The sequence below is a fragment of the Erpetoichthys calabaricus genome, chromosome 14, assembly GCF_900747795.2.
Source record: "Erpetoichthys calabaricus chromosome 14, fErpCal1.3, whole genome shotgun sequence".
Taxonomy (NCBI): Eukaryota; Metazoa; Chordata; class Cladistia; order Polypteriformes; family Polypteridae; genus Erpetoichthys; species Erpetoichthys calabaricus.
In genome coordinates this window covers 101,467,395-101,490,690 of record NC_041407.2, presented here as the reverse complement: position 1 = coordinate 101,490,690, position 23,296 = coordinate 101,467,395, and the positions used below count along the sequence as shown (strand labels likewise).

The 23,296-nt window shown below is 42.8% G+C and overlaps 1 protein-coding gene across 1 annotated transcript in view; it reads left to right on the top strand.

The window, feature by feature from the left end:
• Nucleotides 1–338: 338 nt before the first annotated feature.
• The window catches only part of stat3 (signal transducer and activator of transcription 3 (acute-phase response factor)), a 109,008-nt gene continuing 86,050 nt past the window's right edge, over nucleotides 339–23,296 (top strand). The window contains exon 1 of the mRNA XM_028819810.2: nucleotides 339–499. The gene's annotated coding sequence lies outside the window, so the exon portion shown is untranslated. The remainder of the gene's footprint in view (nucleotides 500–23,296) is intronic.

The following is a 23,296-nucleotide window of genomic DNA, read 5'->3' as shown; positions in this document are numbered from 1 at the left end:
GTATTCGAGGTGAAACCGAAGGTCTTGCCGCAACATACGAAGAAATAGTTTAATTAAATTGCCAGTGACGTTTCCTCTGCCAGTAATTCAGATGATTTCCAGTTTCGCTGTTGTAAATCTCCGCTCTCCCTCCCACCGACAGATAGCGCCGTGTGGTGACAGTGCGGCGGGTGAGCAAATTCAGGAGCAGAACAGCTTTGGGGTGTGGCTTTCCAAACGCTACAGCGCAACCTAATTTGAGGGTATAGCGTAAAGTCTCCGCCCTCTGTGGCCGCTCATTGGAGTAACCTTCCCTGTCTCATGTTTTATTGCATGAGGTGGGCGTTTCCTCATCTGTGATTGCGTGCTGCTCTGCTGCTCCTCCTGTGTTTCCCGCCGTTGTGGTAGGTTGCGCCGTTGGCTTGCGCCAGTGTTCCTTCCAGTCAGAGGCAGAACCAACGCGGAGGAGAGCGGACTGTCGTATTTTCGTTTTTTTGTATCCTCGGACGGGGAAGTGCAGGTGAGTTTTCTTTTGTGAAGTGTATGCCTGCGCTCGAAATGTTCACATTGTTACAAACTTTGGGCACTCTGCTTAATAACCTCCATCTCCACGGGTAAATACCCCATCGCTTCCTGCTTTTAACTTTTCCAAAGCGCGACAACTTCTTAACTTCCCGAGCTATGCGACTGCCACGGGACAGGATTTGTTCTTACAGGTGTTGCAGTTGTTTAGACGGCAGATTTGGTTTTGGTGACGGTGACAGTGGCGAGATCTGCTTGGTTGCGTGTTGTCCCATGTGTCAATATTTATGTTCTCACACTCAGCCGGAAGGCAAGGGGGGGACTTGGTCACACTGTCGTCAGTGTGCCTTTGCAGCCTCATCGCTGTTCTATTCTGCTCAGTTTGTCTTTATATTGCTAACTTTAACTAGTGCAGCTGCTCTCTTACCTTCTGTTTGCAAAAACAAACAGTTAAGACAATCGCATGATACTGAAGCTTTCTTTTTCCATTTTATGATCGTCTCCGGTCTTCATCGTTGCAGCTCCGTATCTAAACCTCCAGGATTTGTGGACTGGCGTAGTGTTGTGCTGTTGGTCGAGCAGCCTGTCCAGCATCTCTGATGGATTATAGATGGCCGTGCTGTGTAATTCAGTTAGCAGCGAGCACAACCACAAGGCTGTGGTGTACTTCATGGCCACTGTCAATACCGTCCAGTTTATTTTGTCTGGCATTGTCACTGCGACTATTCCTCCAAGGTGCTTTATGCATTTTTTTCGACTTCCTTATTACTCCATACATAAGGGTTATGGCTGCTTTAATACCCTGCTGATCGATAGATTGCCGTCTTTCACATTAATCATTTATACAAGACTGTATAATCTTGGTTCTAAAAGTACTGTGTAGTCAATATACCATTTCACGTTTTATTCAGTCTTTTTGTTGTATGTCACATCAAAAAGTGCATTATAAATCAGGTGTTTGCAATGCCCTTCATAGTCATCTATCCATAGGTTTGGTCGATTATGTAAATCAACATTTTATACAGTTTCTTTTACTAGTATGCCACATCAAAAGTTGCTTGACAATTCAAGGGTTTTCAGTTCTCTTCATTGTCATCTATCCATAGGTTCTAAAGCTGCTGTTTAATTAATTTATAATTCATCCTTTTATGCAATATCACTTTGTCGTATGCACACATCAAAAACTGCATTACAGATCAAGGGTTATCAATGCTCTTCATGATAGTCTTCAACAGGTTCTAAAACTGCTTTATAGTCAATATATAATTCCATGTTTTGTGCAATATTGTCTTGAGGTATGCCATGTTGAAAGGTGCTCAGCAATAAAAGGGCATTCAATTCCCATTTGTAGTTATCTGTCCATAGGTTCCAAAACTGCTGTTTAATTACTTTACAGTCAGTCAGTCAGTGTCCAACCCGCTATATCCTAATACAGGGTCACCGGGGTCTGCTGGAGCCAATCCCAGCCAGCACAGGACGCAAGGCAGGAACAAATTCCGAGCAGGGTGCCAGCCCACCACAGGGCACACCCATACACCAAGCACACACTATGGACAATCCAATTTAGGATTTAGGATCGCCAATTCATCATTTATACAATATCACTTTGTTGTATACACACATCAAGCAGTGCATTACAAATCAAGGTGTTTTCAAGGCTCTTCATGGTAGTCTTCTAAAACTACTTTACAGTCAATATATAATTCCACATTTTATGCAATATTGCTTTGTATTATGCCATTTCAACAGGTGCTCAACAATAAAAGGGTTTTCAGTGCCCTTATAGAAGGCTTCCATAAGTTCTAAAACTACTTTATAGTTAATATTTAATTCCACATTTTATGCAATATTGTTTTGTAGTATGCCATATTGAAAGGTGCCTGGCAAAAAACTGACCTTAAATTTCCTTCATTGTTATTTATTCATAGGTTCTGACACTACTGTAGTGTTAAGATATAATTCATCATTTATCGCTTTGTAGTATGCACACATTAAAAGGTACATTACAAATCAAGGGTTTTCAGTGCCCTACATAGTAATCTTCTGCAGGTTCTAAAACTACTTTACAGTCAATGTATAATTCCACATTTTATGCAATATTGCTTTGTATTACGCATTTCAAAAGGTGCTCGACAATAAAAGGGTTTTTAATTCCCTTTATCGTCCTCAATCAATCCATCCATCCATCCACTTGTTTTTGATCCTGTTCCATCGTCATCTGCACCATCAGGAGCCTGGGGAACTCCCTGCAACATGGGATAGAAGGTAGGAACCAACCCTGGACACGTTCTCAGTTGTGTACGCACTGTAATTACCGTCGCACAACCTTTGACTGTCTGTAGCTATCTGCGTGTATCTGAGATTCCATTCAAATCCATTCAGATAATGTTTGTCTTGCGCTCTTCCCTGAGTGCAGGCACATGGCACGGTGACAAAAATCACGGCTACGTACCGACTTTACTTATTGTTAAGTATTTAATGAGTACACGTGAAGACACAAATCTCTTCAAACAGGCGGGAAACAAAGTAAGTAAGTAAGTAAGCAAGCAGAGCATTGGCCATTTTAAGGTTTGATATGAGAGAAGGGGGACTTTGTAATCGACTGTAAGCATAACTGGAAGTCACCCTGGACCTGTATGACAACATTATGAAAAGTCACTTCACCAAGCCATCTTCTTTATATCTGGTCAGTTAGTAAATGATTATGTTTATTATATGATAATGTCCATCCATCCATCCATTTTCCAACCCGCTGAATCCGAACACAGGGTCACGGGCATCTGCTGGAGCCAATCCCAGCCAACACAGGGCGCAAGGCAGGAACCAATCCCGGGCAGGGCGCCAACCCACCGCAGGACACACACACACACACATACACCAAGCACACACTAGGGTCAATTCAGAATCGCCAATCCACCTAACCTGTATGTCTTTGGACTGTGGGAGGAAACCCACGCAGACACGGGGAGAACATGCAAACTCCACGCAGGGAGGACCTGGGAAGTGAACCTGGGTCTCCTAACTGCGAGGCAGAAGTGCTACCACTGCACACATTATTATATGTTTTATCATAGGGTGTTGTACCGTGGGGCGGCACGGTGGCGCAGTGGATAGCACTGCTGCCTCGCAGTTGGGAGACCTGGGGACCTGGGTTCGCTTCCCGGGTCCTCCCTGCGTGGAGTTTGCATGTTCTCCCCGTGTTTGCGTGAGTTTCCTCCGGGCGCTCCGGTTTCCTCCCACAGTCCAAAGACATGCAGGTTAGGTGGACTGGCGATTCTAAATTGGCCCTAGTGTGTGCTTGGTGTTTGTGTGTGTCCTGCGGTGGGTTGGCACCCTGCCCGGGATTGGTTCCTGCCTTGTGCCCTGTGTTGGCTGGGATTGGCTCCAGCAGACCCCTGCGACCCTGTGTTTGGATTCAGTGGGTTGGAAAATGGATGGATGGATGTTGTACCGTGTTAGCCATTATGAATGTAGAGAAAAGTCAAGCAAAATGACACCTTTTATTGGCTAACTAAAAAGATTACAATATGCAAGCTTTCGAGGCAACTCAGGCCCCTTCTTCAGGCGAGAGTATTTGCTTGCATATCGTAATCTTTTTATTTAGCCAATAAAAGGTGTCATTTTGCTTGACTTTTCTCTGTGTTTTATCATGTAATTTATGGTGTGATTTCCCACACATACACATCTGGCTGTGCACAAAACTTTAAGCTTGTACAACAATGGCATGGAACAAAATCCCCCAAAAAACCCAATGATATGCTACTCTCCTGCCTTGTGATAGTACACATGTGTGGGAAAGCACAATACAAATTACATCCTATAAAATATATAATAATGATAGTGCATCACCTTTTCTACATCAGTTACATGAAAATTTAGTATGTCTATACCAGGGTGGTGGAGTCGGAGTCGAGGAGTCTGAGACAATTTTGGGTACCTGAAGTCGGAGTCGGCAATAATGTACCGACTCCTAATAAATTTAAATTCTCAAATGTCCCATTTTACAAACAATAGTCATAATGAAGTACTTCTCTGATGTAAGAATAAAGCCCAGTGCATAGTTGTGTTACTACGAGTGTGAAGTTCAGATGAGCTGTTCTACAACCTGACATTCACATATTGTAATCTGGATTATGGTACATTACAAAAAGTGTTTTCATTTTATTTCAGATATAATGTGTTTAACAAGTTCATTTGAGTGTAAACAAGTGTAATGGTGTAGGTGGAGGTGTGTGCTATGGCCTGATGTGTGTTCAGGGGTTCTTGTCTTTTGTTTAACTGGCCAATATGGTAGAGAGTCAGCTTCCTAGCCGCTAGTTCTGTGGTGAAATGACGTGTGTGTTGCCTTCCTTTAATCAACATGGAGAATACATTAACATATTAAATACAGAGGAGTCCGAGTCAGAAGTACCAGAAGTTAAGGAGTCAGAGTTGAAGGATTTATCTACCGACTCCACAGCCCTGGACTATACACAGGAAGGGTGAGAATTGCCAGCAACTCCAACAAAGCAATAATATCGTTATTCTTGGGGTACTGTAGTTTGAAGGTAAGGTTATTACACTCGCTAATCGTGCTGACGTGTTGCATGTTGATTAGCACATGCAAGTAAAGCACTATCGGGACTGGACTCATTTTACACTAGGCGGTGAGGTAAAGGGGTGGCATGGTGGCGCAGTGGTAGGTGCTGCTGCCTTGCAGTAAGGAGACCTGTGGTTCGCTTACTGGGTCCTCCCTGCGTGGAGTTTGCATGTTCTCCCCGTGTCTGTGTGGGTTTCCTCCCCACAGTCCAAAGACCTGCAGGTTAGGTGCATTGTCCCTAGTGTGTGTGTGTCCTGTGGTGGGCTGGCGCCCTGCCCGGGGTTTGTTTCCTGCCTTGCACCCTGTGTTGGCTGGGATTGGCTCCAGCAGACCCCCGTGACCTTACTAGGATATAGAGGTTTGGACAATGAGTGACTGACTGACGGTGAGGTAAAGTGGTTATTCCTGGAGCACCTCAGTGTTGTTCAAAAGGACAGAATTATACTGGTATGTCCATTTGTGTGGGACTCATTTATTTATTTGTTTCAGATTTTTTTTTTTTATACAAAGTGAAAGGCTCTGTAATTTTTACTGAAACGTGACCTCACAGTCCATACAAAGAGGTCCTCCTGGTGTAAAACTAATCCCGTCTGAATAGGGCTTAATAGTTTCACTGTACTCTGCGACAGCTGTGACCCAATAAACTCCATCAAAACAGGTCAAGAAGTAAATCGCACTTTTACTAAGCGTGCCACAGGGTAGAAACGCCACAGGGAAGTGACTCTTCCTGTTCTTTACAAACATTGTCAATAACAGTATCGCTCCTCCATATAGTGCCTTTGTGGGCACATTACTAATCAGAGCTCCCTAAGTGATTTGAGCACATGAAAGGGTGACAGAGCGGCACAGTCTCGGGTTATGATGAGCAAAGCTTCATGGATAGGCAGGGAGAGATCCTCACAGTGTTGTAGCCATGCCTTTGAAGAAGGGTGTTCTGAGAATGGCATAGCGGGGACACGGGCACAGTGAAGGTTGTTATGCAGCTTGTGGAGTCTGGCTGTGGCAGGCTGGCGTTGAATGTGTTTTTCAAGAAGATGATCTTATCTGAGCCAGTTTTGGGTGAGGTGGCACTTGTGTTTGGTTCATCACAGAACAGCACCTGCTCTAATCTGTCAGTTTAACACTTTCTCCGGGAAGAGAAGAACATTTCAGCAATCCCAACGCCGCTGTAATGAAAGAATGAGAAATTATTTCCACATCAGACTTGGCGTGGAATGGTGGCACTTTCGTAATTTTCCACACAGTATAAAATAAACGTTTGACTGCGTTTGGGACATGTGTCAAGTTTTTCAAAACCATTTGCTTCTGAAGTGACATGGGGCACAGTTGCTTGAATAATTTAATAGAATGCAGAATGACCGAGGTTGGGTGGCTGGCGGCCATTTGGCCTAAATTGACAAGTCATTGAACTACTAAAGAGTTTAGGCCCATCCATCCATCCATTTTCCAACCCGCTGAATCCGAACACAGGGTCACGGGGTTCTGCTGGAGCCAATCCAGCCAACACAGGGCACAAGGTAGGAACCAATCCTGGGCAGGGTTGCCAACCCACTGCAGGACACACACAAACACACCGAGCACACATTAGGGCCAATGTAGAAGCGCCAATCCACCTAACCTGCATGTCTTTGGACTGTGGGAGGAAACTCACACAGACACGGGGAGAACATGCAAACTCCACGCAGGGAGGACCCGGGGAAGCGAACCACAGGTCTCTTTATTGTGAGGCAGCAGCGCTACCCACTGCACCACCGTGCAGCCCAGAGTTTAGGCCTCCAGGGCTAAACTTTCCTCTTAGATATTGTTTCCTGCAGTTTTCTTATTTTCCTCACCATTTTTGAAATAATTAATGACTTTAATGATATCAGCATTTAAAGGTTAAGTAATGATTTTAAGAACTTGATTTATGGTGTATACTGCTATTGATGTTTGAATTTTTATGCCGCATTTTTGAACGGGCATATAAGTCGGGGTCTGATTTATAGTTATATGCGAGTATATACAGTATTTGTTTATTCACCTAATCCATTATGATGCTTATTGTGGAACAATAAGAGGAGATGGGTAAACATGACAAGATTATATTTATTATTCACAATATGAGGGCAACATTAAAATATTATCCACTATTATAATAATTCTTTTTATTTATATAGCACCTTTCCCCTGCTCAAGGCGCTTCACAGAATCTCAGATAGAACAGCAAGGTATCTGTAACATTGAATACAAATCTTGTCAGCGTAGAACACTACAACAGATAAATACAGGTGTGGTCCACCAGGGGGCGTACAGCTCCCTCAAACCCCGACGCAGACGGGCTGAGACACAAGTTCACCATTTTTTTTATTCTTCAGTGGGGAAGCTTTTTTTTGCTCCCCACTACACAGCACAGTACAAAACACCAAACAGAAATAAATAGAGTCCTCTCTTTCTGTTTTCTTTGCCTCCACTCCTCCTCCTCGTAAGCTTTGTCCTCCACCACCCGACTCTGGCAAGAGTGGCAAGTCCTTTTATAGTGTCCAACCTGAACGTGCTTCTGTTTTTTCGGCCTACGTCATCTGTAAGCACTTCTGGGTTAGGCAGAAACCCCATCCTCCATTTTTATTGCACCCACAGTACCCAACAGGGCTGAGATAAAGAACTCCAAGTTCCATAGTCCTATAGTGCCTTGTGAGGATCAGGGGCACCGCTGCAATCCAAGGGGAGCTGCCATCTAGCATCCTGGGGGGAAGCAGTGCCCTAAAGAGGCTGCCCCCCCAATCCTTCCACTTCTTGGGTATCCCAGCCACCTCTTACACAGGATATACAAGCATTAAATAGAATAAGTGACAGTAAATCAGAGTAAAATACTAAACTCAACACTAGAAGAGAAGCCTGAATGAATGACATCATTTGTGATACAACACCCACACACACACACACACACACACACACAAATTATCCTGAGCACCTGGATGGAGAATGAAACTTTTCCCTAAGCAAAAAAGAAATTGGGTATTAATACTGTGACTCCATTGACTGCCTAAGCTTCAAATACTAAATTGAATCCTTTCTGAAAATGCAGGGCATCTTCTTTCCGGGTCATTTCACATGGAAGATGGGTGGTCCGCTTCCAGTCTGGAGCATAGGGAGTGTAACTGTGAAGTCATTCTGAAGAGTCACATGCCTTTCCTTTACTTTTTTTTTTAGTTAGTGAGCACTGGTACGGGTGATGGCAAAGGTGACCGTTACGTCCGATTGTAGTACAGCTTTGAGAGGTTTTGCAACAAGCTCTTTGCTGCCTCAGTCCTCCTATATGAATAGATAGATTATTAATCCCCAAGCGGAAATTCATATACTCCAGCAGCAGCATACTGATAAAAAACAATATTAAATTAAAGAGTAATAAAAATGCAGGTATAACAGACAATAACTTTGTATAATGTTAACGTTTACCCCCCCGGGGTGGAATTGAAGAGTCGCATAGTGTGAGGGAGGAACGATCGCCTCAGTCTGTCAGTGGAGCAGGACGGTGACAGCAGTCTGTTGCTGAAGCTGCTCCTCTGTCCGGAGATGATCCTGTTCAGTGGATGCAGTGGATTCTCCATGATTGACAGGAGTCTGCTCAGCGCCCTTCGCTCTGCCACAGATGTCAAACTGTCCAGCTCCGTGCCTACAATAGAGCCTGCCTTCCTCACCAGTTTTGTCCAGGCGTGAGGCGTCCCTCTTCTTTAGGTAATAAGGTAGCTGAACTCCACCTGGGAGAACTTGGAACAAATCCCCTGAGAGCAAGTGACTCTTTACTCTGAGATCTGCAGGCCCCCGACTCTTGTGGAAAGCCAACAGATGAGAACAAGATGACATACGGTAGTCCTCCACAGCATGCAGGTGTGCCATCCAGATAGTTTCAGAGTCTTGTCTTGATATCCCATCCATATTTATAGCATTTGCTGTGGAATTTCTAGTAGTGCCAATGCTTGTGATGACACCTCTATTGGAATTGAGCCAGCATTACATTTTATTCTTCCATCCATCCATCCGTCTTCAGGACCTGCTTATCCTGAAAAGTGTCAAGGGGAAACTGGAGCCTATCCCAGCAAGCATCAGGTTCAAGGCAGGAACAGCCTCTAGGTAGGGTGGCATGTGTTGTAAAATACATTCTAAAAGGTGGCACATCACGTTTAATTAGCTGTGCCATCTGTTTGGAATGAAAAAAAAAACCCATTATATTACAGTACAGAAGGTGGTGGTCCACATATATTTTGTATAAAGTGTGGAATCTGCTGATAAACGTTAAGACAAGACATTTTAGGCACACACTTGGCAGATAACGAGATCATTTTAAAATGGGCTGCTGCTGCCTGTAAGTGTTCATTGCATTGTATTTTTGTGGGATTTTCAGACTTACTGTTTTATAATAGTGAATGGCTGCATTGCTCCTTTGTTTTCATTTACAGAGTGAGCCTTTTCACAGACTGTCTTTTTTTTCAGCACTTTTTTGTGTTTTGAATGTTTCGTTTATGCCAGAATAGAAAGCGTTCCCAAGTTATGTTCTTTGTTTCAATGTATTACATCTTCTGCTTTTTGTTTTTCAACAAGTTGCAAGCAGATGTTCTTTGTGTGCAGTTTAGACAGTTTTGATTCATTGGGAGATGACAGTTTGTTCTCTGATACCACAGTGTGGGCTTAACCAAGCAATGTCATTCCACCTTAATGAAAGGGTAAGTGTCCGTGACTCTATCTGGTTGCTATGTTTCTTTCATTCCAACAGATTGTGCATCACAGACATTTTTAGTAGTAAAATGCATTGCATTTGTCATTCCAGCAGATGGCGCATCACATTTTTAGCAGTTAAATGCATTGCATTTGTCATTCCAGCAGATGGCGCATCACATTTTTAGTAGTGAAATACATTGCATTTGTCATTCCAGCAAATGGCACATCACATTTTTAGCAGTAAAATGCATTGCATTTCACATTCCAGCAGATGGCGCATCACATTTTTAGTAGTGAAATACATTGCATTTGTCATTCCAGCAAATGGCGCATCACATTATTTGGATTGTAAAATGCATTGCATTTGTCATTCCAGCAAATGGCGCATCACATTTTTAGTAGTGAAATACATTGCATTTGTCATTCCATCAGATGGCGCATCAAATTTTTAGTAGTGAAATACATTGCATTTGTCATTCCAGCTGATGACGTATCACATTTTTGGTAGTGAAATGCATTGCATTTATCATTCCAGCAGATGGCGCATCACATTTTTGGTAGTGAAATGCATTGCATTTATCATTCCAGCAGATGGCGCATCACATTTTTGGTAGTGAAACACATTGCATTTGTCATTCCAGCAGATGACGCATCACATTTTTGGTAGTGAAATTCATTGCATTTATCATTCCAGCAGATGACGCATCACAAACACTTGTACTAATAAAATGCATTGCATTTGTAATTCCAGCAGATGGCGCATTGCATTTTAGTAGTGCATTGCATTTGTCATTCCAGCAGATGGCGCATTGCATTTTAGTAGTGCATTGCATTTGTCATTCCAGCAGATGGCGCATTGCATTTTAGTAGTGCATTGCATTTGTCATTCCAGCTGATGGCGCATCACATTTTTAGTAGTGAAATGCATTGCATTTGTCATTCCAGCAGATGGCGCATCACATTTTTAGTGGTGAAATGCATTGCATTTGTCATTCCATCAGATGGCGCATCACATTTTTAGCAGTGAAATACATTGCATTTGTCATTCCAGCAGATGACGCATCACATTTTTGGTAGTGAAATGCATTGCATTTGTCATTCCAGCAGATGACGCATCACAAACACTTGTACTAATAAAATGCATTGCATTTGCAATTCCAGCTGATGGCGCATTGCATTTTAGTAGTGCATTGTATTTGTCATTTCAGCAGATGGTGCATCACATTTTTAGTAGTGAAATGCATTGCATTCGTCATTCCAGCAGGTAGCGCATCACAAACACGTGTACTAATAAAGTGCATTGCATTTGTCATTCCAGCAGATGGCACAACAGAAACATTTGTAGTAATGCATTTTATTACTACAAATGTTTGATGCGCCATCTGTTGGAATGAAGACTGTAATGCATTTATTTAATACATGCATTACAAAATACATTACAATAGATGGTGTACTACAGACATTTAATGTTGAGGTGTGTGTTGATTACTTAGATTTTAACCTGTCATAGATGATAGCACAGCTGGTATTTATATAAAATCATTAGCTGTTTGTTCACAAATCATTGCAAAAACGGCTGAATCAATTTTCACAGAATTTTTCATGTGCATTGCTGCTGATCCAACTTAAAATATAGGCAGTTTGGCGAATCATGGAAGCCTGGCATAATCTTACTACCTCTTATTGACAGCAGCAGCTCTCTGTTATCCAAGCCGGAAGTTTTTATGTCTATTAGAGAGGGTTGTTTATTTATTTGTTTTTTTTTTTTTTGTAAGCTTCTGTAATATTTTAATTTCCCTTTGGGGACAAAGTAAGTATAAGTATAGGTAGGTAGAGACAACCCAAGAAAACTGCACTAACATGGGGACTACAATTCCCATCAGGCAGCAGGGGTGTGTTGAGGCTGATGGGAGGATGCTTTCAGCACACACCAGACCTTTTTGTAGTGGCCAACAGACCATAGGTATGTATAGCATTTCCTTCTCGACTGCTGTGGCTGTCCATTTCATTGCCTCACTGAATTAGTTTTGTTCTCACTGTGTGTTGTGTTTAGCCAAGTTAAATTCCCTCCATGTGTTTATTTATTTATTCCCAGGCAATACTGGGTACTTAACTAGTACATTATTAAAAGCCTTTGAACTTGTGCATTTGCCGTTGGCACTTTTGACTCTTCGTTTAAGTGACATAAGATTTTCAAACCTGCATAGTCAAATTTTGGGTTTTATGGAGCCCATCCCAGCAGCATCAAATGCAAGGCAAGTGACAGTCCACCGCAGATCCCCCCACTTCCGCAGCGTTCATTAATTTAATATGCGCTTGGTTGGAAACGTCAGAGCAACACTTCCTTCCATTTAGAATCCACAGAGACGATGACCCCCAAAGCACTGCATGCTGTGAGCGCTCTCAGGTGTGCCACCATGTTTCCGTAAGGAGCCTTAGGTCAGAATTAAGTGCCAAACTAAAACGGAGGCAAAGCTCTTGCTCCGTTCTCAGTGAGGCCTGTAACTGTTCACGTGACCCTTTCCATTTTATTGAAATCCAAATCTCGTCACTGTATCAAGTGACAAATGGGGTTGGCTTTCTGTTTTACCTGCTGACCCACGTCATTTTAACTAAGGATGTTGCATTCAAAGCAAATTATTATTATTACTAGTCATTTAGCCCGTTACAATAACGGGCGCTAGAACAGTTGTGCATAAACATTAGTAGGAACAGTCTATATTAAATGGCAAGGGACTTTGACCTCATTCTGTTTGTTGGTCGTATTTTTCTTTGTCTTTCAGCCTCTCTTTTGTTGATGTTTACTTGCTGAGCTGACCGTTCTTCGTGGGCTGCCGCCGTGTATTGTGTGTCTTTAATTTTCTGTGACAGTAATACTGTCTTGTACGGCTCTATTCAATAAGGGGGCGCACAAAAAGGCGAGCTTCAAAAGGGCGACCTCAATTGAGCGCGGCGAATAAAGGCGTTCGTAGATAATTTAGTTCAAATGGCTCTGGAATATGTGAAGAGCAACAAAGATGCAGATCTTTATTTACGCGCGCCTTTATTCGCTGCGCCCAATTGAGGTCGCCCTTTTGAGGCTCGCCCTTATTGAAGGATACCGTCTTGTACGTCTGCTGGCTTGTTACGTCCGTAATATACCTTTAATTTTCTCTGGCGGTAATACAGGCGTGCGCGTCGGTAATATGCCTTTAATCTCCTCTGACAGTAATACTGGCTTGTATGTGGCTGTAATATGCATCACTGTATTGTGTACCTTTAATTTCCTCTCGCAGTAATACTGGTTTGTATTTCCGTAAAACACCTCTAACTTTCTCTGACAGTAATATCGCGCATCGCACTGTACCCCGCGCATGCGCACTTCACCAGAAGACACCCACACACACGGACACCTGGGCGCACACAGGGATTTTATTAAAGAGGATAATTATTATTATTACTCTTGGGTGGCCCAGTAGTTAGCACTGGTTTCCCCATCCAGACACCGTTTTTGTCTCCTCCGTGTGAGTGGGATTTCCTCCCTCATTAAAAAAAAAAAAAAAGACCTGCAGGTTAGGTTATATGGCAGATGATTCCCACCATGCACCTGGTGCTACTAGAGGTGCCAGCTCCTTTAAGACCCCAAACTGGACAACTGACTTGCTGGTCTCATTACATTATCTCACCAAGTCGTTAAAAAGCCGAGTCTCTTTTGCCCCTGGCGGGTTGTGCCTCTTCTTGTAATACGTGTTCAAGCTTCGGTTTTTTCATTTTATTTGTTTTTTTTTGTTTCAACAACAAATGTTCAGGTTTTCACAGCTCTGAGTTTGCCTCATTTTCTGCGGATGCTTCTTTCGTCAACTGCGTCATTTGTTTTACCCACGCGTGACGGTTCAATGCGGATTTGAGGCAGAAGGCGCTCTGAACGTTCCGTTCTTGTTGTTTATGCTTGACCGCTAAAAGATAAGAAACATCTAATCGTTCTGCTTAATTTAAAACCACAAACCTCTGATGTGGCTTTGTATTCCCGGTCTGTTTCTTAATTTGCGATGAGGCGTCAGTGTGACCTGCTTTGCTTAAAATTATTTTATCTTTATTTTATGAAACCCATCGCTACTTATATACCCAATACGGTCCATCCTTTTTTTTCCAAGAAAAGATTTGAAAGGGTTTTTCCGTATATTTGGATTGCCCAGGGCCGCTGCCATTTCGTGGATCAGTCGTTCTTGGTATGAACCTTGCATCCGCCCGTCGGTGTAGAGTTTGCACATTCGGCCATCATCTGCCTGTCTTGTGCAGCATCTGTGAAGGTACGTTGGTTTTCCTCCCTCATCACCACCAATGGATAATTGGCAGCTGTAAATTAGAAGCTTGTGCTTGAGTGGGCCCTGAAGTGGGCTGGTGCCCCATCCAGGGTTGCTTCCAGTCTGTCTTGTTGAGAAGACAGATACTGGATTAGGTTGGTATTCTTTTTTTTTTTTTATCTTAATACACACACTTTTTGTTTCATTATTAAAAAATAAAAACAATTACTGAAGGAATGTACAATATATACGGGGTGGGCGAGAACGAAGGGCTTTTTGATGAGGTAAAAATGCACCTTGAGGTGGCTGATTCCAGGAAATTTGGTGCACAGACAACAAGCAAACGTTCTATCATGGAGACTCTTGGGCCCGCTCTTGGATGCCTAATGACATATTTGGGATTTTCCTGTCAGTAACACGCATGGTGGATGTGAAACAATTTTGTCAGAGAATATTAAAGCTTTTTTTTATGTGTTGTTTTTAATTGCAGAACTGTCAGTCAGTCATTATCCAACCCGTTATATCCTAACACAGGATCACGGGGGGGGGGGGGGGTCTGCCGGAGCCAATCCCAGCCAACACAGGGCGCAAGGCAGGAACAAATCCCTGGGCAGGGCGCCAGCCCACTGTCAGTAATTGCAGAACTGTTCCTTTGAAATTGGACCGATAGGCCTAGCTGAAATGTGTTCATTTTCTAGCCTGACATTATCAAACTTAAGGTTAGGTTTAGGTTTATTTGTCATATATAGGTTAACACAGGGTCAACATACAATGAAATGTGTATGACGAGAAAAACAAGTCACTCAGCCTAGATCCAATAAAGCTTAAAAAAAGATTACAAGTTAAAAATAGACAAGCCATATAAAATAAAATGTGTATGTTTTAAAAGAAGTTATAAGTTATAAAGTGCAGATGCATGTTCCAGTCAGTATTCAGAGTGTGTGCAGGTATAGTTTGTGTATGAGTAGTGCAATGTAGGTGTAATGTAAGTGTATGTAAGTGTTCAGGTGTTGCTGTTGAGGAGTCGAATGGCCTGGTGGTAAAAACTGTTCTTAAGTCTTGTAGTCTGAGCACCCAGACTCCTGTATCGTCTGCCAGACGGTAACAAGGAGAACAGCTGGCATGCTGGATGGCTGTGGTCCTTTATGATGCTGCTTGTCTTATGCAAGCACCGATGGAGGTAAATGTCTTCAATGGCAGGAAGACTCTTGCCCGTGATGTGCTCTGCTGCCTTCACCACACTCTGTAGTGATTTCCGGCTGCTGGCAGAGCAGCTCCCATACCAGACGGTAATGCAGCCCGTCAGCAGATTCTTGACCACACTCCTGTAAAAGTTTGAGGTGATGTTGGCATTCATGCCAAACTTCCTCAGCCTCCTCAGGAAGTAGAGCCGCTGGCGAGCTTTCTTGACCACACGGTCTATGTGAAGGGTCCACGAGAGATCCTTGGTGATGTTTACTCCGAGGAACTTGAAGCTGTTAACCCTTTCAACTTCTATGCCACTGATGTAGATGGCCTGGTGTTCTCTGCCTTGTTGTTTCCGATAGTCCACAATCATCTCCTTGGTTTTGCTGACGTTAAGAGACAAGTTGTTATCTAGGCACCAATTACTCAATGCCAGCACCTCCTCTCTGTAGGCCGTCTCATCGTTGTCAGTGATAAGGCCTATGATGGTTGTGTCGTCTGCAAACTTGATGATGGTGTTTGTGCTGTGTTTTGCAACACAGTCGTGGGTGAACAAGGAATACAAGAGGGGGCTAAGCACACAGCCCTGCGGCGCTCCTGTGTTTAAAATGAGTGATGAGGATGTGTGTTTGCCAACTCTCACCACCTGGGGCCTGTTTGTGAGGAAAGAGAAAATCCATCTGCAGATGGTCGTCCCCAACCCAAGGTCGTCAAGCTTCAAGACGAGTTTTGAGGGGATGATGGTGTTGAATGCCGAGCTGTAATCTATGAACAGCATTCTTACATATGTATTTCCTCTTTCCAGGTGGGTGAGGGCAGTGTTTATTGTTAGCGCAACGGCATCCTCTGTAGATCTGTTTGCTCTGTAAGCAAATTGGAGAGGATCCAGCGTGTCAGGGAGGGAGGAGCAGATGTGACCTTTGACCAGTTGCTCGAAACACTTCATAATGACCGATGTCAGTGCAACCGGGCGATAGTCAGTCCAGAGTCACTCCGTGGACAGTTTGTGTCAGCCTATCGCAGGGCCGGTTCATGTAAATGCTCACCAACATGGAGCCATTTAGAATCGACACTCAGTTTAAAATGTGCGTCCTCACACCACGCAGACGTAAAGAGAAATTGCATTAAGTCAGAGTTTGCGTTGCAATTACTTAGTACGTTTTCCTTAATTTTTCTCTTCAGCTGGCACTTAAGTCTTCAATCATCTGCCTCAAGAATGATTTAAGACATGAAGAGGTAGGAGAAGTGATGGCGAAGGTAATAGAGATGAGAATGGCGCCCGTACGCATGTGCCGCACGGCCACGCTGCAGGCTGCTGCCGAGAGTTGATTCTACAATAAAGTAAAAAGAAGAATAACCGTGGAGGTCAATTATCACCCTGAATGCGGATAGTAGAAGTCACGTAGTATAAGGCCCGGTTTATACTTCACGCGATGTGACACATGCTGCAGTGGGAGCTCAAGCTACGCAAGCGTTGTACTGCTTATACTTGCGCGTGTACTTTGCGTAAATCTGGAGAAATCCACCAGGTGGCAGTGTGAGATAGCATCACGGTGAGAACAGGTTTGGCTTCGCTGTGTTGTGAATTGCCTGGAACACCCATTAAATTCCGATGACACCTTATCGCAATACCTCTGAAAAAGATGTTTAATGATTAAATCCATCAATCCAGGGATTTGTCCATTCCAGCAGGTATTGGGCACGAGGCTGAAACAATCCCTCGACTGGCATCAGCTCATCTCAAGGTGAATACAAGCACACACATACACACTGGCGTAATTTTAGTGTCACCAAATCTGCATATCTTTGGAAGGAAACCCAGAAGGAAAACCTGTACAGTGGTGTGAAAAACTATTTGCCCCCTTCCTGATTTCTTATTCTTTTGCATGTTTGTCACACAAAATGTTTCTGATCATCAAACACATTTAACCATTAGTCAAATATAACACAAGTAAACACAAAATGCAGTTTTTAAATGATGGTGTTTATTATTTAGGGAGAAAAAAACCCCAAACCTACATGGCCCTGTGTGAAAAAGTAACTGCCCCCTTGTTAAAAAATAACCTAACTGTGGTGTATCACACCTGAGTTCAATTTCCGTAGCCACCCCCAGGCCTGATTACTGCCACACCTGTTTCAATCAAGAAATCACTTAAATAGGAGCTGCCTGACACAGAGAAGTAGACCAAAAGCACCTCAAAAGCTAGACATCATGCCAAGATCCAAAGAAATTCAGGAACAAATGAGAACAGAAGTAATTGAGATCTATCAGTCTGGTAAAGGTTATAAAGCCATTTCTAAAGCTTTGGGACTGCAGCGAACCACAGTGAGAGCCATTATCCACAAATGGCAAAAACATGGAACAGTGGTGAACCTTCCCAGGAGTGGCCGGCCGACCAAAATTACCCCAAGAGCGCAGAGACGACTCATCCGAGAGATCACAAAAGACCCCAGGACAACGTCTAAAGAACTGCAGGCCTCACTTGCCTCAATTAAGGTCAGTGTTCACAACTCCACCATAAGAAAGAGACTGGGCAAACACGGCCTGCATGGCAGATTTCCAAGACGCAAACCACTGTTAAGCAAAAAGAACATTAGGGCTCGTCTCAATTTTGCTAAGAAACATCTCAATGATTGCCAAGACTTTTGGGAAAATACCTTGTGGACTGATGAGTCAAAAGTTGAACTTTTTGGAAGGCAAATGTCCCGTTACATCTGGCGTAAAAGGAACACAGCATTTCAGAAAAAGAACATCATACCAACAGTAAAATATGGTGGTGGTAGTGTGATGGTCTGGGGTTGTTTTGCTGCTTCAGGACCTGGAAGGCTTGCTGTGATAGATGGAACCATGAATTCTACTGTCTACCAAAAAATCCTGAAGGAGAATGTCCGGCCATCTGTTCGTCAACTCAAGCTGAAGCGATCTTGGGTGCTGCAACAGGACAATGACCCAAAACACACCAGCAAATCCACCTCTGAATGGCTGAAGAAAAACAAAATGAAGACTTTGGAGTGGCCTAGTCAAAGTCCTGACCTGAATCCAATTGAGATGCTATGGCATGACCTTAAAAAGGCAGTTCATGGTAGAAAACCCTCAAATAAAGCTGAATTACAACAATTTTGCAAAGATGAGTGGGCCAAAATTCCTCCAGAGCGCTGTAAAAGACTCATTGCAAGTTATCGCAAACGCTTGATTGCAGTTATTGCTGCTAAGGGTGGCCCAACCAGTTATTAGGTTCAGGGGGCAATTACTTTTTCACACAGGGCCATGTAGGTTTGGATTTTTTTTTCTCCCTAAATAATAAAAACCACCATTTACAAACTGCATTTTGTGTTTACTTGTGTTATATTTGACTAATGGTTAAATGTGTTTGATGGTCAGAAACATTTTGTGTGACAAACATGCAAAAGAATAAGAAATCAGGAAGGGGGCAAATAGTTTTTCACACCACTGTAAACTCCAGGCAGAGAATACCAGAGACGTGACTCCCTGCGAGACAGCAGCGCTACAGCTCTGCCACCGTGTCGCCCCCATGTGTGTAATTATTAACAGTATTCATTATTTAAATGAAATTAACAATTTATCTGTAAAATGTAACATTCATGATGAAATGCATTAAAGTATGTAAGTGATATCAAGGATAAATCTTAGGATTCTAAATGTGCAGAGAGTTGGAATATCATACATTTAATGTGTTCTGTGTGGCGATCTATTGCTGTTTGCCGCTGCTGTCAGGTCCGGAGGAAGCCCCAGAAAAAAAAAAGACAGTATGTGATACTTTTAAAATGTATCGTGTCATTACGATCAGGAATATGCGATGCTTGAATATAAAAGCACCACTAATGCATTTGTACAGGGTGAGGCAGAAAAGACGGACGTTTTTTACAAAATCATAAAATTGTTAATTTTTTCTTACAAAGAAATTTATTGAAAGATTTGAGTTCATATTGAAATAGCATTTGACAAAATCAAGCGTGGAAAACATCCGTTATCACAGATGCATTTCTGGAGGTGTTCATGGAAGTTGGCCTCCACTCTTTTCAACATCGCTCTGTCGATTTTAGGCGACTTCCACACGAATGGCTTCCTTCAGTTCCTCCAATGTTCAGGGCTTATGCTCGTATACATGTACCTTGAGATGACCCCACAAGAAATAATCGCACATGGATAAGTCAGGGGACCGAGGAGGCCAATGAATGTCACCAAACCTGGAAATGAGGTGACCAGTGAAGAGAGGGCGAATAACATCAATTGATGCTCAAGCTGTGTGGGCTGTCGCCTCATCCTGTTGAAACCACACACGCTGGATGGGAATATGTTTTCGTCGTAATTCAGGTTAAAAGAAGTTGTATATCATCTCGTTATATCGCTCCAAACGATTACTGAGGCCAAGTTCAGAAGAATGCTTCTGAGCAGATTCAACTTGGACTGCACAACAGGGCTAGTCGTACGCTTTCCACATTTTGAAGGGTACATGCTATTCGTGTGGCCCCCGGCGGTCTTTTGTTCATTAGTGTACCTCAACGTAGGATAGTGTTACGAGCAGGAACAGCTTTATTTCTGTGGATATTGAAATGGCCACAAAACTCACGCTGAACTGTGGTAATAGATTGGTTGTTCTTGACAAAACAGTCATACGCAAAAACACGGTGTTCTATCGTCCACGGCTCCATGGCTTCAACTAAAAAGAAAATAAAAAAAATGCTAAGACTTCTCGAACCTAACGCCACCTACAGCACATCTGTCACTCCACCTAGTTGTGAGTTCTAGCCATTTCAAAGATGTCCGTCCTTTCTGCCTCACCCTGTCAGCATTTTGCTTCACCACATCGAACCATTCATCAAACATTGAAGCGCGCACATCGATCTCATAGGATCCGCAAAGCGGCTTTCTGTCACATGTAGATAGCAAACAGACTCTGACGTCACTTTCTGACTTTTATCACACTGCGCCCCCCCAACTTTTTGCTGGTAATAATAATAATAATGCATTTTATTTATAGGGCACTTTACATTAGCAGTAAATCTCAAAGTGCAACATAAAATGATTAAACAAAGGCAAGGGAAGATAAAACAACAATAATTATAGCATTCTTATTAATGTGCTTTCCTAAATAGAAAAGTCTTTAGCTGTTTTTTAAAACAGCCCTCAATCTGCTGTGTTCTCAGGCTCTCTGGTAGAACATTCCAGAGCCGTGGAGCAGCGGCTGCAAAGGTTCGGTCACCCATTGTATGAAGTTCGGTCACATGGGGGTGAAGGCGGTAGGTATTTGTAAAATGGAGGTTTCTTCTAGTGGACTGTAATATAAGGAGTTCTTTAAGATATTGTGGAGCATTTCTATGGATACACTGGTGAGTGAACAGAGTTTGTATTCGATACGGTGGTGGATAGGGAGCCAATGATTGACCGAAGGATTGGTGAGATATGTTCATATTTCTGCACCCTCATCAGGATTCTTGCAGCACTATTTTGAATTTGTTGGAGCTTTTGAAGACTCTTGTTGGGTATCCCGAAGAGGAGTGCATTACAATAGTCCAGTCTGGAGGAGACAAAGTCAAGAACCAGCTTTCAGCATCACAGAGGGAGAGGTAGGGACGGAGTTTGGCCATGTTTCGGAGATGAAGGAATGCAATTTTACAAAGATGATGGATATGTATATCAAATGACAGATGGGAGTCTAACTTGACATCCAGATTTGTAACAGAAGGGTAGAGGGTAATGGTACGGTCAGAAAAGGAAATACAATTTACAGAGGAATGAAGTTGATGGGGGGTGCCAATTAAAAGAGCTTCAGTTTTGGTGCTGTTCAGCTTGAGGAAGACCTTGGACATCCGGGCCTCAATCTCATCCAAGCAAGAGGAAAAAGTTTATGGAGGTGTAAGAGAAGTCGAATCCAGTCTCACACAGAGCTGCGTATCATCGGCATAACAATGGAATGAAACTCCAAGCTTGCAGATGATGTGACCCAGGGGTAGTATATAACAACAACATTTATTTATATAGCACATTTTCATACAAAAAAGTAGCTCAAAGTGCTTTACATAATGAAGAAAAGAAAAATAAAAGACAAAATAAATTAAAATAAGACAACATTAGTTAACATAGAAAAAGAGTAAGGTCCGATGGCCAGGGGGGACAGAAAAAAACAAAAAAACTCCAGACGGCTGGAGAAAAAAATAAAATCTGCAGGGGTACCAGGCCACGAGACCGCCCAGTCCCCTCTGGGCATTCTACCTAACATAAATGAAATAGTCCTCTTTGTATTTAGGGTTCTCATGGAAGGACTTGATGATGATGGTCATGCAGACTTCTGGCTTTTAATCCATCACTGTTGGAACATCACGGTGCTGAGAGTAGATAGTCGTGGCACAAGCCACCACCAAAAGGACACCAGAAAAGGAAACAGAAGAGATAATAGGGGTTAGTACAGAATTTAGAGCCACCATGAATAGTTATAATGAATTGGATATACAGAGTATCAGGATTAAATTACAGTGAAATTATGAGAAGGCCATGTTACAGTAATGTGTTTTCAGCAGTTTTTTGAAGTGCTCCACTGTATTAGCCTGGCGAATTCCTATTGGCAGGCTATTCCAGATTTTAGGTGCATAACAGCAGAAGGCCCCCCGCCTCACCACTTCTTTTAAGTTCTTTTAAGGAGGCACTCATTTGAGGATCTGAGGTTACGATTTGGAATATAAGATGTCAGACATTCCGATATATAAGATGGGGCGAGATTATTTAAGGCTTTATAAACCATAAGCAGAATTTTAAAGTCAATTCTGAATGGCACAGGTAACCAGTGTAGTGACATCAAAACTGGAGAGATGTGCTTGGATTTTCTTTTCCTTGTTAGGATTCTAGCAGCTGCATTCTGCACTAGTTGCAAACAATTTATGTCTTTTTTGGGTAGTCCTGAGAGGATTGCGTTACAGTAATCTAGTCAACTGAAAACAAACGTGTGAACTAATTTCTCAGCATCTTTCGATGATATAAGAGGTCTAACTTTTGCTATGTTTCTTAAGTGAAAAAATGCTGTCCTAGTGATGTGACTAATATGCGATTTAAAATTCAGATTACAGTCAACAGTTACCCCTAAGCTTTTTATCTCTGTCTTGACTTATAGATATTAATATATAGATATTAAAGATAAATATATTAATATATAGATATTAAAGAGGGTCGGCCCAAGGACTGATCCTTGTGGGACTCCAACTCGCACACACATCGCGTTAATTTCTGAGAACCTACTCAGAGGACGCGTCAAATGAACACTGGGAACGTGTGGCAGCCATGATGCGGGTGCTTAGGTGTTCTGAGCGTGAAATATTAACGAGCCCTAAGTGTACCAAATTTCAGGTCAGTAGGTCAAACGGTTTGTGAGTTACAGGTGATTTAAAATCCTGGACAGACAAAACAACAGCCATAGTAGCGTATTATCCACATTACTAACCGAGAATGGTAAACGGCAATGGGCCGTGGACGCAAAAGACGTACTGCACAGGCGCCCCACAAATCACCCCAAAACCCCCCCCCCCCCCACAAGCAATGGGAACCGGATGGAATGCAACGTAAAATAAGAAATGAGGCCCCGCGCACAGAAAAAAGGAGTCAAACGCTGGTGCCGCACGAAACCCATTGCACACGAAACGGGACGCACACAAAGAGGAGGATTCAACAAGCCCCTAGCACACAAAAAAAAAGAAGCCGCGAGCACCACACAAAGCCCATTGGACACGAAACGGGACAGACTACGGACATAGCACACGAAACGTACACAAAAACGACGATTCAGACCCACGACCACAGTAACATAAATAACAAATGACACACACAGCCCCATTTCTAAATGAACCGTCCGTATTAAACATACGTCATCTCAACACGTTCACACTATGCAGCATAGGTGGATCTCATTACAATGAGTCACTATTAACCGTTCAACCGCAGAAAAGGCTCCATATTAACAGTGAGTGCGATCCTCCTTATTACTTATCCATATTTCTCACGCTGAAGAACAAACAAGTCATGAATTGAACGTAGACGCATGCA